Source organism: Porites lutea, chromosome 2 (assembly GCF_958299795.1).
Source record: "Porites lutea chromosome 2, jaPorLute2.1, whole genome shotgun sequence".
NCBI classification, from domain to species: domain Eukaryota; kingdom Metazoa; phylum Cnidaria; class Anthozoa; order Scleractinia; family Poritidae; genus Porites; species Porites lutea.
This window is the reverse complement of record NC_133202.1, coordinates 45,427,319-45,444,122: the sequence shown is the minus strand read 5'-3', so window position 1 is coordinate 45,444,122 and position 16,804 is coordinate 45,427,319. Positions and strand designations below refer to the sequence as shown.

At 40.6% G+C, this 16,804-nt stretch overlaps 1 pseudogene; it reads left to right on the top strand.

The window, feature by feature from the left end:
- Window positions 1-2,195: 2,195 nt before the first annotated feature.
- LOC140928781 (beta-1,4-N-acetylgalactosaminyltransferase 3-like) lies at window positions 2,196-16,770 on the top strand (annotated as a pseudogene).
- The last annotated feature ends 34 nt before the right edge of the window (window positions 16,771-16,804 follow it).

The following is a 16,804-nucleotide window of genomic DNA, read 5'->3' as shown; positions in this document are numbered from 1 at the left end:
TCTATTTTCGGGGACTCAGAAACCCGACACCCGATGGCTAAATCACTTCCGACCCCGTGAATTGAATTTCGATCCCGGTATTAAGTCTGTTTACGGGTCCGTTATTGGTAAGTAAAGAAACCGACCCCGCTTACTCATTTCCGGCCCAGTGAATTGTATTTCCAAGGTCGGAAATACCCCAGAATAATTTTGAACGGTTTTTTAAACCATAGAATAAGACAATATTTTATTACCTACAACCTAAAAACCTGATATTTGACCAGATCGAAACAAAACTGACCTCTGAAATGGAAGAAGAAAAGCCTTTTATTTTTGCCGGCCTCGGCCTGCCGACGCGATCGTGTCTGTTTTGCTTTCATATGATGACATTTTCCTGACAGAAGGGTGTCGGGAGAAACACCTCGCGCTGATCATACGTGACAAAATCCGCCGCGCCTAAGCTAATTAAGAGAAACGGATATAGAAAGCTACTTCGTGCCTTTAAACGCGAGGCTGTACAATTTTTAGTGGCAAAAAACGTTTCTGTAAATCACTAACCGCTAGAAGCTCTTCGTGCCTTTCAAACGTGAACTGCAAACTGAACGCGACCGCGAGGCCGTGGTCACGTGATATTTTGCAGTCTGCGGATTTCCAAGAAAAACCTGATGCTAAAGGTCCCTGTTATGTTTCACATCTTCCAATATGCATATTGGGCGTGATATTAAAGTTGTTTTCCTAAAGAAAAATATCTACACCTAGACGAAAAAGGTAAGTAAGACCAGAGTAAGCCACTAAAAGGAATCTTAACATTCAACTAAATTGGCTTTTTGTTGCTGGTTATAAAGCGGTTTAAGTGAAGGATATTCTGATACAGCCACTATTCTTCTGTGACGTTCTGTGGGATTTGACTGAAAACGGATCAATAGCTGGCGAACAATGAGCAATTCGAACCGGGGATCTCGATTCGTCGTTTAGTTTATTCTTAGAAATATCAACGGGAAAGGTTAAAAAGATTCTTCTTAGTAGGCATTTCCGAAGACACCTATTTGCCGAGGTAAGGATTTCGAGTTGTTTTTCGAGTAAGCATTCGAGTTGGATTCAGTTTTGAGTTTACCTTTGCTCCAGAGGTCTGTTCTAGAAATATCTAGGATGAAATAAGCGTGTGCACGGTTTGATAAAGCTCCCTTTTGTGAGCGTATTCGGGCGACTCACTCGCTACGCGAAAAGGTAACGAGAATCTACTTCTTACATCTGTTTATTCTTCCTAGAGTCTACAGCAACAACAGCTGGCCCAAGCTCGAAATAACATTCAAAATATAAGGATTTTTATGGGGAAAAAAACCTATCGTTTCTGTAACCTACGAAAATGAAAGGATTTCAATAAAAAACAGCTTACCTTACTTAAAATGTGTGTTACGTCTCTCCTGAGTGGTTAACGGGCCGATTTATGGCCGTTTTATGGGTTTTTATGTAAAGGGTTAGAGAACTAAGACGATCCACTACCGAAGAATACTCGCAATCGTATAACTGATACATTTATTCGATCTGAAATTAAAATGTACAATGTATTCTAATTAACTAAATCAATTGGTAATAAACGAAACAATTAAAACGAGCGAAGCGGGAATAACTGATATAAACTTTTAACAATAATTATGCCATGCGGTCACTGGTCGTCAATGTCCAAAAACTCATGAAATCCTTATAAAACTACAAAACCAAAACTCAAATGATTGACAATATTATAACATTGATCATAAACTTACTTCTATGGCGAGTTTTCTTAACTTTGCTTGATCGGGATAACCATGAAACAGTGTAACAGGTAAGCAGTAAATCACATGAAACATGTCCAATTCAGATCCCGGGTAAAACTAAACTGCTTAATTAAAGTTGAGGTTTATCTACTATTTGAGTTTCCTGTTGGGCGTGTACGAGGCTACCGCAAATTCCTTAACTATGAATTCCTTGCATAGTCCAAAAAACTACGTGAACAGGGTTTTCTCTCTATATAAAGGTTTACCTTTCACAGAAACGATGGGTTTTTTTCCCATAAAAATCCTTATGTTTTGAATGTTTCGCAACAATGCCGATTCTCGCCGATACTCATATTTCGAGCTTGGGCTACCTGACGCAGCGACTAGTGTTTTTGAGGTGTTTGTTATCAAAAACTGGAATTTGTTTTCGAAAGTAGGAGTTTGTTTTCAAAACTCGGAGTTTTTTGGCGATGATCAATAACAGTAAAGAGAGTATTTATTTATTGGTTTACAGTGTCATCCCGTGACAGCTGGCTGTCTGACTGAATCACAAGCCGGGGCTCGCAACATTCGATCCAAGTTATGTGGCCTCGACGCCCTCTTACATTCCGAAGATTTCAAAAAACTGTGAGGCGTTTGATTGTCGCACTAGCTGCAGGCTCGATCTCGTTTTCTTTACTTTTTACATTTTGGGGAAGACATAGCGACGATACAGTTGACGAATTCTCTGCGTTTCCAAGGACGATCGGTGGCGTTGGCTCTGAGGACGAGAATACTGTCGCAGCACGTGTACCACACGCTCTCAATGTTCACGTTTGGCGAATGCAATGCGGTTCGAACGTAACATATTTAAAAAAGTCACTGTTCTTTCCAAAATATCCTGATGAGGAGAAGTTCATCAACGACTTTCAGATTGAAGACGATAGCGTGGAGTACGGTCATAAAATTTTTGGATATTTACATCCACAAAGCAATGGTTTGTTTCGTTTCGCGATCGCCTCTGACGACACTTCGGAGTTGTGGATAAGTACAGACGAAAATCCCGATAAGAAACGGCTAGTTGCTCGTGTATTCACTGAAAACGCAATAGCTTGGACGGGCAAGGACGAGTTAGATAAATATCCTGAACAGAGATCCAAAGAGCCACTCCATCTTCAAGCTAATAAGAAATACTACGTCGAGGTTTTACACCAAAATGTGAGTAGCTGCTACATACTTAATCCATGTAATCTATAACACAGACATGTAATTCTAAATTACAATCATACTTGTATAAAACTTGTCCAGGGGCTCTCCTTGAAAAGCCCTGCAGGGTTTGCTGAGAGTTCCTGCCCAAGTATATTTTTAAAATCATAAGACTGTGTAATTATTGTCACAAGGAGCCCGAACGCTGTTTTAGCTGACAGAAAAAATTAGATATATTTACGCTGTGTTAGCTAAAAAAATAATAAGATGTATTTTCCTCTGTTCCTGTGTCTTTTATAAGTATCCTGGGTTCCAGAAGATATTTTTTTCTTATACTGATGGTTCGCGTTCGTCAACGACTTAATACGACTACGACGTGAAAATGCCTAATTTCACGTTGTACAGAGGAAGTAAACAAGCGACGACGAAATTTTCTCCCTCTTTCTGCTCTTGGCTATGGTTCTTAGGAATTCAACTTTAGGATGGTTCGCCTACATTTGAAAAAGTTAGTGACTTGGAGTAATCGCGATGAAGATTGAATAGCCTGCGTGGCAGGCGTTTGGAAGGGAAGGGAAAGGGGCGTTTTGGGCGCGAGGGAAACGCGAGGGGCGCGCGAGGAGGAAGGGAAGGAGGGAACTGCCAGGAAACCATTGTTTTCGCCATTCCGCCTACTAATTATGTATGCAAAATAACGCAATTGTGAATGACTAGCGGTCAAATAAGTCTGGCCGCGATGCACTTATTTTTTAAAGTCGTATTTCACATACTGTTTTCCTTTTGTTTTCCTAAAACGAGAAATCTGAAGTGAAGGTACTATTTAAAAAAGTGTAAATGCGGTCGTCCGTTGAAAGAAGAAAGTCGCAACCATGCGTGGCTTGTTATATAAAATCCAGCATAAACCTTACGTTACTAAAACATGGAACGACCTAAAACCACCTAAAACCATCTAAAACCATCTACAACCACCTAAAGATGACCACCTACAACCACCTCAAAAAATTCAACAACCACCTACAACCATCTACAACCACCTCAAAAACATCTACAACCACTCGCAAACAATCTAAAACCATCTAAAACAGGGTGTAAATGTCTGAAATAGTTTCACACAAATGTATGTAGTTCCGCAGAATCCTTTAGTCTAGTGTGAACGTGTGTCACTTGTAGAGCCTGATTTTATACAGCTATTAACCCGTTTACAGTTGCAAGAATTAGAAAACATATCATGATATTTGATAATTCTTTTCAGCAAAATGAATCAAAACGTTCTTACCAGTAAGGTCCGTTGGCGGGGAGGGAAGACCCGAATATGTGATCCAAATTTTTCGTTCCGTTTTAGCTCGTAAAGTTCCAGCTACTCTAGCCTGTGCCAGGCTCTCAGATAGTATAGTGGGGACGTATTTACAACGAGCAAAGCGAAAATAAGAAGCGCGCATATCCCATCACTCCCAAGAAGAGGGCCGGGGTGAAAGTTGGGTTCCAAAACATAATAAAGGTATATAAAAATCCAGGTAAATTACTTTAAATACAATCATTCACTATTAAAATTTTTCAACCCATTTTTATTAATTTCGGCTCGTCTTAACTTGCTTTCTTCTGAATTCATTGCATTATAGATTTTTTTAAATAACATTTTTAACAATGATTACACCTACTGGTCTCCGTTTCCTGTGTCGTGACGCAAGGAGTTTAGTCTTGCGTGATGACACAGGAAACGGGTGTGAAAGACACTAGGGTTCATCTAAAGGAGTCACCTGGAATGTAGGTGGTTTTAGGTGGTTGTAGATGGTTTTAGGTGGTTTTAGGTCGTTCCATGTTTTAGTAACTACGTTTTTGCTGAAGGTATCGCGTTGGACTTCCCAACTTGCATGCAGTGTTCGTCGGAGAAATTAATTACAAACACTTTGCTGACTCTCGAACTGGATCCAGCGCAGCATACAAAAGAACGCTGGTAGCTGGGAAAGAAGAACGGAACTTCAAGGATCTGCAATAAGGCTAATTCTGCAATCAATATTATTACTGAAGTACGGTAAGTTCCTGGCGGCTTTATAACGTCTATAACCAGCAAAAAGAAGTCCTCAAACCAAAAATCGCCTAGGATTATAGATCGCTTCGTCTTTAACAATCTGGTCGTTGATAAGCGTAGCCTGCGTGGTAGCCGTTTAAGGTCAAACAGCAGATAACAAGCACACAGGCAGCATGATTTTTCCTCTCTCTCTTCTAGTGAGTAAAACAAGCCGTTGGAAGACGAGACTTCTCAAAACCAGTCAGCGAAACTCATCTAGCTGACAGGTCTTTTCCTTCATACGAGTCTTTTAACTGCTTTCTTCTATTCTCCTTTCAAGCTGAAATAGATACCTTCAGTTTCTAATCGTTCTAAAACGGTGAATGGCATACAGAAATCTCATCACGCCTCACTAACAACATATTTTTAAATGATTAATGAAAGATCGATTAAGTTACTCAGTAGCGTGATGTTGATTTCAGCCAATCGGATTAAGGTATTACGGCTGTGATTGACATGTTTTGAAGACGGACCAATCAGGATTTTAACATTCGCCTGGTGGATGTTAAAAACGAGAAAAACAATGGTCTCCTGGCAGGCGTTTCCCTCCCTCCCTCATCGTGCGCCTCTCGCGTTTCTCTCGCACCTAAAACTCCCTTTCCCTTCCCTTTCAAACGCCTGCCACGCAGGCTAAAGATTGAAAGAACACAAATTCACTTTTTCAGCGACGTTTTCTCTGCCGTCGCCGTTCTGGGATCTTAACGGTCCCTAATATAAAGTATCGGCGCGAAGCGCCGATACTTTATATTAAGTCGTTTTGGAAGGGATTTGAATCCGATCAGAGACGGTTAACATTGCTGGTTATCAAATAGCCTGCGTAGTAGGCGCTTGGAAGTAGTGGGTGAAAGAGAGAACGAGTGCGCGCGAGTTACGTGAACTTTTCATTCAAAAACTCAATTCCGTTGCCCATCTCGAAGAACTTTGCTGTTTTGCATGCCGTTTCCTGCTTTACTGCAATTGCTATTTCTCCTAATCGTCCAAGTTTGCTGCGATATATTGTTTGTAACTATGTTAATTAAACTTTTATATTGTGTTAATTTTAATTTCATTCTAAATGTTACATTCAATTAATTATTGTATGTGTGTATTTTTGAAATTTATTTGTATATATTTCTTTCTGTATTACAGAGGGCCATGTGTTAGAAAACTCTTTACTGGGTTAATCATGTATCTACCCTCTCAAAATAATGAACATTGTATTGTATTGTATTGTATTGGAGACACGGGAGGGGTGTCTGGCGCGTCGTAAATAAGACGGTCAAGTTTCGTCTCGCGTTTCTAATATTGTTAACTGTTAACCGTCTCTGATCGGATTCAAATCCCTTCCAGACAGTGACAGGAACAAAGGAAAATGCATCTTATTATTTTATTAGCTAATACAGCGTAAAAACATCTAATTTTTTCTATTAGGTAAAACAGCGTTCGGGCTCCGATCGGCTCCCTGTAATTTAAATATTGTATGTAAAAAAAGGGCAAATAAATTGATTGATTGATTGATTGATTGACAGGGCATTGGCAAAGGGTTCGTGCGTGTATTTTGGACTACATCTGACAAACTTTAAGATTTTAGGCTCATCACTTCAGAATACCTCTCGTCATTTCTGCAGAACATATCGCATATACAAGAGAAAAAAGTAGCACTGCACAATGTGCTTTCGCGATATAAGCAAGAGTTCCATAAAGCCAACCGCATCAGCAGCAAATTTGTCAAGTTTTATTCTCTGCCTTTCATTTCGAAAGCCAGTTTTCTTCCTTCCTGCAATTACAAGAGTAGTTTTGTACCAGGTGATAAAGTTGATCGCTTTGAAGGGAAGGCAACGGTGTTTGAATCAAATGTTTACCCACCGGACGATACGCAGATGTCAAGAAACACCGGAATGCTGTGGACTCGTCCAAATCGAGTCGCTGACAGAGAGGTAGTTCGGTCAGTCGTGGATAACATGGTTGCTGCACTTCGTCTGAGTTCCTCAGAGTAAGTTACATAAAAATTTCGTTAAATGTGTAAAGATGATAACTAGCAGTAACCAATGGTTAAGAAGTGTGGGAGACACCAATCAAAACACTCGTAAAAAATGGACAAATCACCGTTACTTCCAGGGTCGTAACATGGTATATGGGCTCAGGGCGCAAAGCCCAAAATATAACTGGGATCAGGGCTCAGAGGAAAGGGCTCAGGGCTCAGAAGAATGGGATCAGGGATCACAAGGCTTTTGCGCCCGAATCAGGGATCAGATTTATTACACGGTCTTAAAATCTCTTATCACAATATTTTTCTGCCTAATAGGGTTTGTGTCCATAGAATTTCCTGGCCGAGGTACATTTAATACCTATTCTTGCTTCCGGCTGGCGGCAGTTCCTGTCATACGACGTCCTGGTTATTTGACGAAAACATGGTATCATATTCTTAGTTTACTGATTGTTGAGGGCACCGTAATATGAATCTCAAGTCACTTTTCTCGCTTTGTAACGCAACTCCTCAACGCGCTGTCAACGCCAGAAGGCAGAGAAAGCGATTTATACATATCTTTTTTTGCGAGAAATGGGGAAGAAGAAAAAGGACAAAAAGAAATCCTGTGACAGAGAAAGGTACGTAAGTACTTGCTTGACTGATTTACTCCTGGCAAGGGTCCAAGCATAGAGGTTTTGGGCCGATCAAAAATAACAATAACGCCAGGACAATGGACAAACCGATTCATTGAAAGCGGAATTTACTGTACAGGTCCCAATTGCCTCACCGCCTCAAGCAAGTCACAAGGCGACTATAAATCGAGGTTCGTATTTTTTGACCAGTAACTTAACTCTTGAAGGTACTTAAATAATTAGAATGGACGTCAAAAGTAGAATACAAAAGTACAATGAATTCGCGCGCTTTGTTGCAAAATAAATGCTTTCTGGCAATTTAATAAATCTTCTCTAATTGCATGGAGTTTTAGGGTTATCTCGAACTCTGATGAGAAACCGAGATCGGTTCACCTACTCGTACTAGTATTGGTCCGAGGAAGTAAAGGACACATTCCATTACTGTATAACCGATAAATGCTTGTATGATAAATAGTCTGAAATTACAGTGTAGAATTAGTGAAAATAAGTGGATCACCAAAGACTTACCTCGGTGAAATAAAAGTAACAAAACCTTTATAGTTTATTTTCTTTAGTTTTTTTTTTATAATGTAAACGGTTGAATTGGTGAAAGGAATGTTGCATACTAGGTACAAGTAGCAGAGTCTGAGGGAATTTAATATATTATCGCACTCAGCATGAAACGCCACCAGTAAGGGGCCCACTATTTGATTTTTGAGCCGGGGATGGGTTATTTTTTTTCACGCAAGATTTTTTCAGACCTCATTCGTGCAGTGGCTATTTTGTTTTGCACAAAATTTACAGACTTTAGTGACAATATTAATCTACAAGAATTTTTTCAGCCCTTTGGGCTATTCGGCCTCCGCTTATGTAATGGTTGGCCCCGAAAGGTATCACCACCTTAGAATTGGAGCCTGAATTTTTTAGTGGAGTGAGAACACCCGCTCTGAACGACTATGCATCGCGGCGGCCCAGCTGCCTTTTAGAATCAATAGAGTGGCTCCACCAATCCTCGTTTATATTTTATACCGGTCGTCAAAGCCTTTACACACAGAGAAAGCTGGGTCCAAAGGCACCGGAATGGCTTCGAAAGTCGCACGGCAAGAGTAAACCTTCAGGAGGATGTGGACGAGGAAACGAGCGCGGAGGGAAAGGAGCGACAAAGGAAGGCATTGCAGGGCTTTGCGAAAGAATTCGGACGAGGTGTACGACAGCAACGAACGAGAGGGAAGACCAAAGAAAAAGCTGGTACACTTGCACTTGCTCTGAGTATGTTCAGAAGGAATGCGTCGGCACATGGAAAAGTCGATCTGCTGAAAGTAAGGTTCAAGGGAGTGAAGGACAAACTACAGTTCAATACGCAGCCGACGAATATGAGATTACCTATTCAAAAGGCGACGTAGTTGCTCTCAAGCACAATTACAAGAGGTATATCATTCTTTCTTCCTTGCAGTTCTTTTAAAAGATCTCCACCATAACGGTGACGCATTTCTGGAAGATCACTTGGGTTTGAGATGGCTGGAACAGTCAGAAGAAGATCCCCTTGTACACCAGACTGGGCACGGTGACGATAGAAACTCACCTAAGTGTATCATCAGGAAAGTTAAATAATAAAAGATGGAAACAACTTCTGTTTGAGCTGCCTTGAAGAGCAACGCCTAGTTGCATTGCTCCAGGGGTCAATTGAATCAGATGATTCACCTGCGTCAAGTGGTGACGAAGAGGAAGGGGAGCAAGCTCAGGCGGACAAGTTTCAGAGCCAGTTAGATTTGAAGCTGGAAGGAGTAGGTCTGGAAGACCTACAACCAGATATGTCCTCTGACAATCTACAATGGTTATTAAGCCAGGACCGTAGAGCCTGTGGCTTGCATCATTCAATTTTTTTCTACTTCATGTAAAGCAGGTATTTTGCTATTGGTACCCCTGGTTGTAAGAACCCATTGTTGTAAGACACGCAAAAATAGCCCGTCTAGTGTAGACAGAGTGAAAGGGAAAATTCACGTAAGACTACAACATCAACAGGGATAGCAGGATAGAAAGCTCTGAAAGAACCTACAACTTGCACTAAAAATTAAAGTTAATGTTTTTCTCATCAGCCCATTTGAGCATGTTCTATATTCTTTATTTGGAGATAAACAAAGTTCCCTAAGTCAAAATGTTGTGTAAAAACATGGATGGGATCAATTCTTTTATCAGGGCTCAGGGATCAAAATTTTGGGGATAATGGGGCTCAGGGATCAAAATAACAGCAAGAACATAGGGATCAATGGGTCCCGGATATACCATGTTACGACCCTGTTACTTCCCCAGTAAACTTAATACAGGTGTATAAGAGCATTGTTTTTATCCTTGCAAGCGAACCGGCTAAGGACGTTAAATAACTTGTTTGACTTTAAATACAATAAAACCAAAACATCTTTAAAAAAATTTAGGTTACCTAACTAATCGTTGACATGCAGACCTGGCGACGTGCTCCTTAAATTAGTTCATTTTTGTCAGGCCGCGTCATTTTTACGTTACTAGGGACCTAAAGCAAGGACGACGACGAAGGCAGTGAAAAGACCTGAAAACGTTGGTAAAAAAATGAATTTGCGCTCTTTCAAACTTAATCGCGTCTATTTGGACCCGCTCAATATGTCAAATGCAGGCGACTTATCCTGGATTTGAATTCTTAAGGATTTTATTCAGGTTCAAAAAGAGGAAGGAAAATTCGTCGTCGTATGTTTACGTCCTCCGTAAAACGGCAAATTGTACAAATGTACTAAAAAGCGTGATGCACGTGCAGAGCTGTTGTTTTGATCATTAAAACTTTTGTTTTTTTGAAGTCGACGTTGTGGTCGTCTTCGTTGTTACTCAAGTTCCCTACTACCCGGCCGAACTCGTATTACCTCAAAAACCAGTCTGGCAGCGCCTATGGGGGAACTTCAGGATGCACGAAAAGAGATTAGAAAAAGCGTTTAGTTTGACATTTCCAACTTGAGGGCGAAGCTAAAAGACACAAATGAAATGAACAAAAGTGTGTTTCTCAGTACCTTGTGAGGTCCTTTGTGTGTCCACAAGGTCTTTCCATGTCTAGACATTGTCACATTATAATAGCCGCAGTGACACTGGCGAGCGCAGATTTGAAATCCTTATTAATGTGACGTTATTAGGTCTTTAGGGTGTTCTTCGTTAACTCTCACCAAATGCGCGGCGTTGCGCTGAACAAATAGACGGATAATCTACGAGATAATTCGAATAAATGAAAGACGGAATTGGACTGAAGCTCGGTGCCTCCGCTTCCGATGTTTTTTTTTTTTTTTTTGATTGACATGAACGCGTGACAATGAAACACGAACATGTGTTTTTTTAAGTCTTTTGCGCTGAGGACAGTGTTCGCGTTTTGTTAGTCGACTTCTGGGCACTTCGCTGGGCTGCGTGGCCAACGTCACAAGCAATGCCAGAGATAAAGGGTCGTTAGTAATTTGTGCGTTATACAGGGTTTTCACATGACATCACGGCGCCCATTAGCCTGAGTATCAGGCCTTCCTAAGGGGCTAGGGGAGAGGAAATTTTAGATGGGGGAGACTCTCTCCCTTTTTCGCTTCCATCTTTCCCCTTTTCCCCAGAAACGCCTGATACTCAGGCTACAATGTTCTTATACACCTGTATTAAGTTTACTGTGGAAGTAACGGTGATTTGTCCATTTTTTACGAGCGTTTTGATTTGTGTCTCCCACACTTCTTAACCATTGGTTACTGCTAGTTATCAGCTCTCTCCCTTTTTCGCTTCCATCTTTCCCCTTTTCCCCAGAAACGCCTGATACTCAGGCTAGGCGGCCATTGGTGTCACAAAACAATCCATGTTGGTGTCCCAAACCAATCCTCTGGGAGTTGAACTCTTTTCTTATGCAAACGCTTTCTTTTGTTCCAATAAATTTGCATAGATGCTGGCCACGTGAGTGAAAACACTCAGAGCAAAGCAGAAATCATGCACTTTCACAGAACTGGAACTCTTCAAATATGTTTAATCTTAATCGTAGTTAACTCGTTGACAGCTCACGTAATTCAACATGGCTCCGTGACTTAACGGGAGTCATTACTTAGACTAGAGCGCAAACGAAAAAATTGCAAATTCCCATACTTCTCTTTCTTTCTTACTCATTTGGATTTGAAAAGATTAATACGTTCATACACTCAACCGTCAACCGTAAGAACATCGCGCTAAAAACGCTTTCGGTGAAAAAAGAGACATCATGTGGCTAACAGTGAGTATAACTGAACTGTCGACTTAAGAAAAACTAGATCCTTGTCTTTTTAAACTAGAAAGAACAACTTTGAGGGGCACCTCAGAATAATTAACAAAAAATGGTGGCGACATTAGTTTCTCCTTGCGTGAAAGTTCCATTGACGGATTGTCTACGTTTGCAATTTTTTTAGCTTTTTTTAACCTCATATTTTAATTTCTTTCAGGAATTACTTTTTAAAGAGAATTCACAAAGTTCTACAAAAACCAGATCCGGTTTATGGGGACCGTTATTCAGTTGATCTGGAACTTGGCCTTCCTCACACTGAAAAATCATATCGCTTCTCTGAGCACGTGTATCAAAAAAAGGGAACGAACAGTTTGTGTCTTCCCAAGGGAATTGAGTGGAACAGAAACGCCACGGTTTACATAATACTCCCTGTCAAAGATCAGGGAAGATGGGTCTATCATTTCATCAATGATCTCACGGTTGCCAGCTTATTAACGGGTGATAAGAACTTCCACGTTATTGTTGCTGATTTTGAGAGTCAAGATATCGACTTGGCCAAAGCGTTCGACACTGCCCTTCTGAGGAGCAGGCACACTATTATCAACTTGACCGGTAAATTTTACAAGACGCTGGCGTTCAACAAAGCTGTAGAGCAAGTACAAAGTGCGCATGATCTGTTATTCTTGTTTGATCTTCACATTGATGTGCCCGTTGATATTCTGGACAGCGTGCGAAAGGTGAGTTGATACTGGCCTACGTAGCAGGCGCCGGTAATTACCTTATTACAGGCCTAGATTTCTTCCTTCGCCCTTAAAAAAAAAAACCTGGCGCCTGCTACGCAGTTTAAGTTGATACGTGTTGTTATAAACTGGGCTTTTCGCATGACGACACGTCCACCATGGTGTCGTTAATTAATCCTGTAGAAATTGAACCTTTTTCTGACTTGTAAAAACTTTTCCTCGTTCCAACAAATATGCATAGTTGTTAGCCTCGTGACTGAAAACGTTCTATAGCAAGATACACTTTTTTTGCAATTGCGGATAACTTCCCATTTTTTTTTATAATATAGATTTAGCCAGGGCTAAAAGCGAAGCTCCTATTAACTCGAATTTATAATTCAAATCAAACAATAAACTTGTATTCCACAAATCAGTTAACTTTAGAGCACATTCATGTGACTTTTGAGGGAAAGATTACGTGATTTTCGAGAAAAATAATTTGCAAACTGTCCAAGCTAAGAGTGAACTTCATCTTACATCGAGTTGATAGCCTTTATATGTACACCCAAAAAATAGCAATCATCTTCGATCACATTTAAGAGCCATAATGGCTCTTGATCACAGTAGATTAGGCCTGGAAAACACCTGCGCCGTTTTCATCATACAGACCTCGGAAAGAATGCAGTGTTTCACAATTTTGCAATACAAATTGCACTCATTCAATATTCAGGACGATCAAAGCACGTGTGGGCTTTTAGCGAAATCGTCAAAAAAATTTCCAAAATCACCTATACGGCTAGCCAGTTCTCACTTTTGACAAGTCGACTGTTTAAATTAAGATTAATATAGTTATACGCTTCAGCACAATAAAGAATTTATTATAAAGATCTGTAATCTTCAAAAGCGTTTGATACGCGCGGCATTTTGACTACTCTTGCAAGCGATGTTCATGAGCGACTGAAAACAAACGGCACAGCGATTAAAATTGCAAAGAGACTACTTACAATCAATAAAGAAAGGGAAAATAATTCGGTGAAACATATACAGAGACAACAATTTTCATTCACGAAGACAAGTATTACAATGTAAAGTGTCTCTGAAAATCCTTGTTTACGTTTTAAGCCGGCTTCCCGGTGTTTGCTTTTTTCAAAGACGAACTCGAGGCAAGAAAATCGCCCAAAGCTTTCTTTTACAGCCAGAATTGTAACCAAATATTCTTTGGAACGTTTTCTTTCTATTTGCGGTGAGAAAATGTCTAAAGGCTTTTTAAAGTTCCATAAGCTGATAATCAAACCTGATACTCGGTCACTCTCGGTCAGATCATTGTCTCAAATCTTACAAACGTGCATAAACCAAATAGCCGCGTAAACTACGCTCGACTTCATTAAATTAGATATAAAAAACAAACAAATACAATAATTACTCAGGCTTACCTTCTGAGATGCACTGAAAACTATCAAGTAAGGCCAGAACCGCTTCAGACTTTTCAACCGTCTTACGCATCAAGCAAGGTGAAAAACGAAAACGATGCCATCCGAATCGGATTTCCGACTTTGCCAAAGCGACGTATTTCTCAACCAAAAACCCAATAAACAAACTAGCCATGAATAACAGAAGACTCTTGATAGCAGCTGAATTTCACTTTGTACATTTAGTAGAAAAAGACAGTTAAAAACATCACAAAGTTGACACAAAACTCTGTCAGCTTCAGCTGTCAAAGTAAACAAGTTTCAAGATGCTGCATAAATTTTCCGCGTGAACTCACCTGTCAAATTTTGACCAATCAGAGTATAAAAATTGGACGTAGAGCGTGACCAACGCGTGACCTTGGTGAGAAAAGTCAAAAGCAACTAGCATGTCCTCCCTGCCTATAAAAACTGGCTTAATTCTTAGCTTCCGAGGTCAGTTTGAAATCAAAATTTTAATTGTGCGGCACATATAAAACACAACATAATTCATATGAATTGAAAAATTAAACTTGAGCCTGCAATCATTTGAAAACTAGTAACTTGTCAGCGGATAACTTTAAAAAGATACTCGACCTCGATGGGTCGACACCTGAGCCCGCGATATGATCAGGTGATACTGGTCAGCGGATACCCTGTTTTGACAGCTGTCAATTGATCACAAGATTGATGTGCAATATGTCTGCAATATCAGTCTTCCTGTGCTCCCAAACTAGAAAGTGTGATTGAACATTGGTTGCCCTGTGGTGCGGACGGACGGGCGGGCTGAGGGCGGTGTACGGTCACGTGATTACCAAATTTTCTGGGATGGGTAGATTTACTTACCCATGGTGCTCCGCAGGCGCGCTTCGCGCGCCAGAGCTCCGCTATCAACACCGTTTTTGCAGTACGTGTTTTCAAAGATCTAAATGTCAATTGTCTGTTGCATTTTAGAGTAAAATGTTATCGTCAATTTTGTTAGAGAATTTCTTCCAACAACACTGTCAGATTTCTTGTTACGTTTAAGTAACAAGATCGAGTTTGGTTTCCTTATTTTCAACAGAACACCATAGAAGGAAGAATCGCTTTCTTTCCCGCAGTTGGACGTCTAGACTGTCAAAGTACATATATTGATCATCAAGGCTTTTGGGAGATGAACGGTTATGGTCTTCTTGCTGTATATAAATCGGACTGGATGCGTTTTGGCGGTAAGTTCAAAGAAAATCACCAACAACCGTCACAGTTGAGTCACGTGATCTACCTATTAATAGAGACCTGAAGCATCGGCGACGAAAGAGACGACGGAGACGAACTGCACCGTGAAAGGACTGGATCGAGAAAGTCGTTCACGGCGGGAAAATTCGAGAGATAAGTGTTCAAAATGTCTTTTCACGGTCTGTGTTCCTCTCCAGCTGCTCCTTCTTCCTTTTCTTTTTTTTTTTACCTCGGAGATTTTTTGTCGGCCAACTTCTCCTGTCAATTATCTCTTCGAGAGCCAGGTCTAGTTCGGCATCTTTGCAAGTGATTCCAGTGGCATTTTCCTCCTGGCGTATTTTCGCTTTATGCTTGGTAATCAGCCAGGTCAGTGTGTCTCTCATCGATCTTTTATTGACTTTGAATTTCGGATGATCAAGGTCACTCAGGTTTACCGTTATCTGGTTCCATACATCTCCCCTTTCCTTGCTTCTATGCGGATGTTGGTAGGGTTCCATAACTAACATTTCTCGGCATACAGCACAAAAACATGTTTGTCTGACCACTCCATCTCCTTTAAAAAGAACAATAGAACCATAGGTTACTAATGTTTGGAGACAAATCAAAGTCTTAGAGAGTAAAAGGGCGGAACAGATTATGATTTAGCATCTTTTTGACCTGTAAACCTTTTTGCTTCACGAAAAGCTAGAAAACATATACAAGAAAGCTTCAATGCGACTCGCTGGTGCTTGCTTACGAAGTCCTATATCAATCGATTTTCTGGTGTTTTTAGTACAAAAATACAAAGAACAAATACGTTGAAAGTCGAATACGCAATTGGGATGAAATTTCTCTCAGGAAAGTTGATTTAGGGGATTAAAATACGAGTAAATTTATTCACGTTCACTGCTGGACGCCAAACTAGCGAGGATGTGCAGCAGCGGTCAACTCGCCCTAGCCACTTCCGGTAGGTCGTCGACGTCCTATTCGTCGTCAATGCTTAAGGTCCCTAATATTTTTTGGGGCTCCTACTTAAAGAATAGGAGAACTATTGGAGAGGGCCGAAACTTCATTTCGAGCTAACAAACGATAGAGCAGGACAAATCGTATTTTTTAACTGCTTAATTTTGAAAGGAATGAATACCGAGGAATTCAAGTACAAATGGGGTGGAGAGGACTGGACCTACTGGACCGCGTCGTGAATGCTCAGTTGGAAGTTGAACGGATTAAGTACCCAGGCCTCTATCATCATTATCACACCAAGCAGGAAATGTGGAGTTAATGTACACAGCAACCGGGCCTTGTTTGGTTGGGAAAGTATCGACCATGTCAGTTGTTGGTCGTAGAAGTGTTAGACAGTTATGAGGAAGAGGTCCTCGTGCAAATCAACGGAATTTAATATATAAAGGCCCTGTCCACATGTATCCGGATATTTTTGAAAACTGAAATTTTTTCCTCCGCCTAAAAAATACGCGTGCACACGTAGCGTATTTGAATCATTTTCGCCCGTCCACATGAAACCGCTAGAACGATGAAAATACGATAGCATCCCTTCTAGAGCGTATGAAATAGTCCATTTCAAAAAGATAGATAGATAGCTTTATTAAAAATCCATTGCAGCCCAAGGGCTGGATTACGGACTGTAC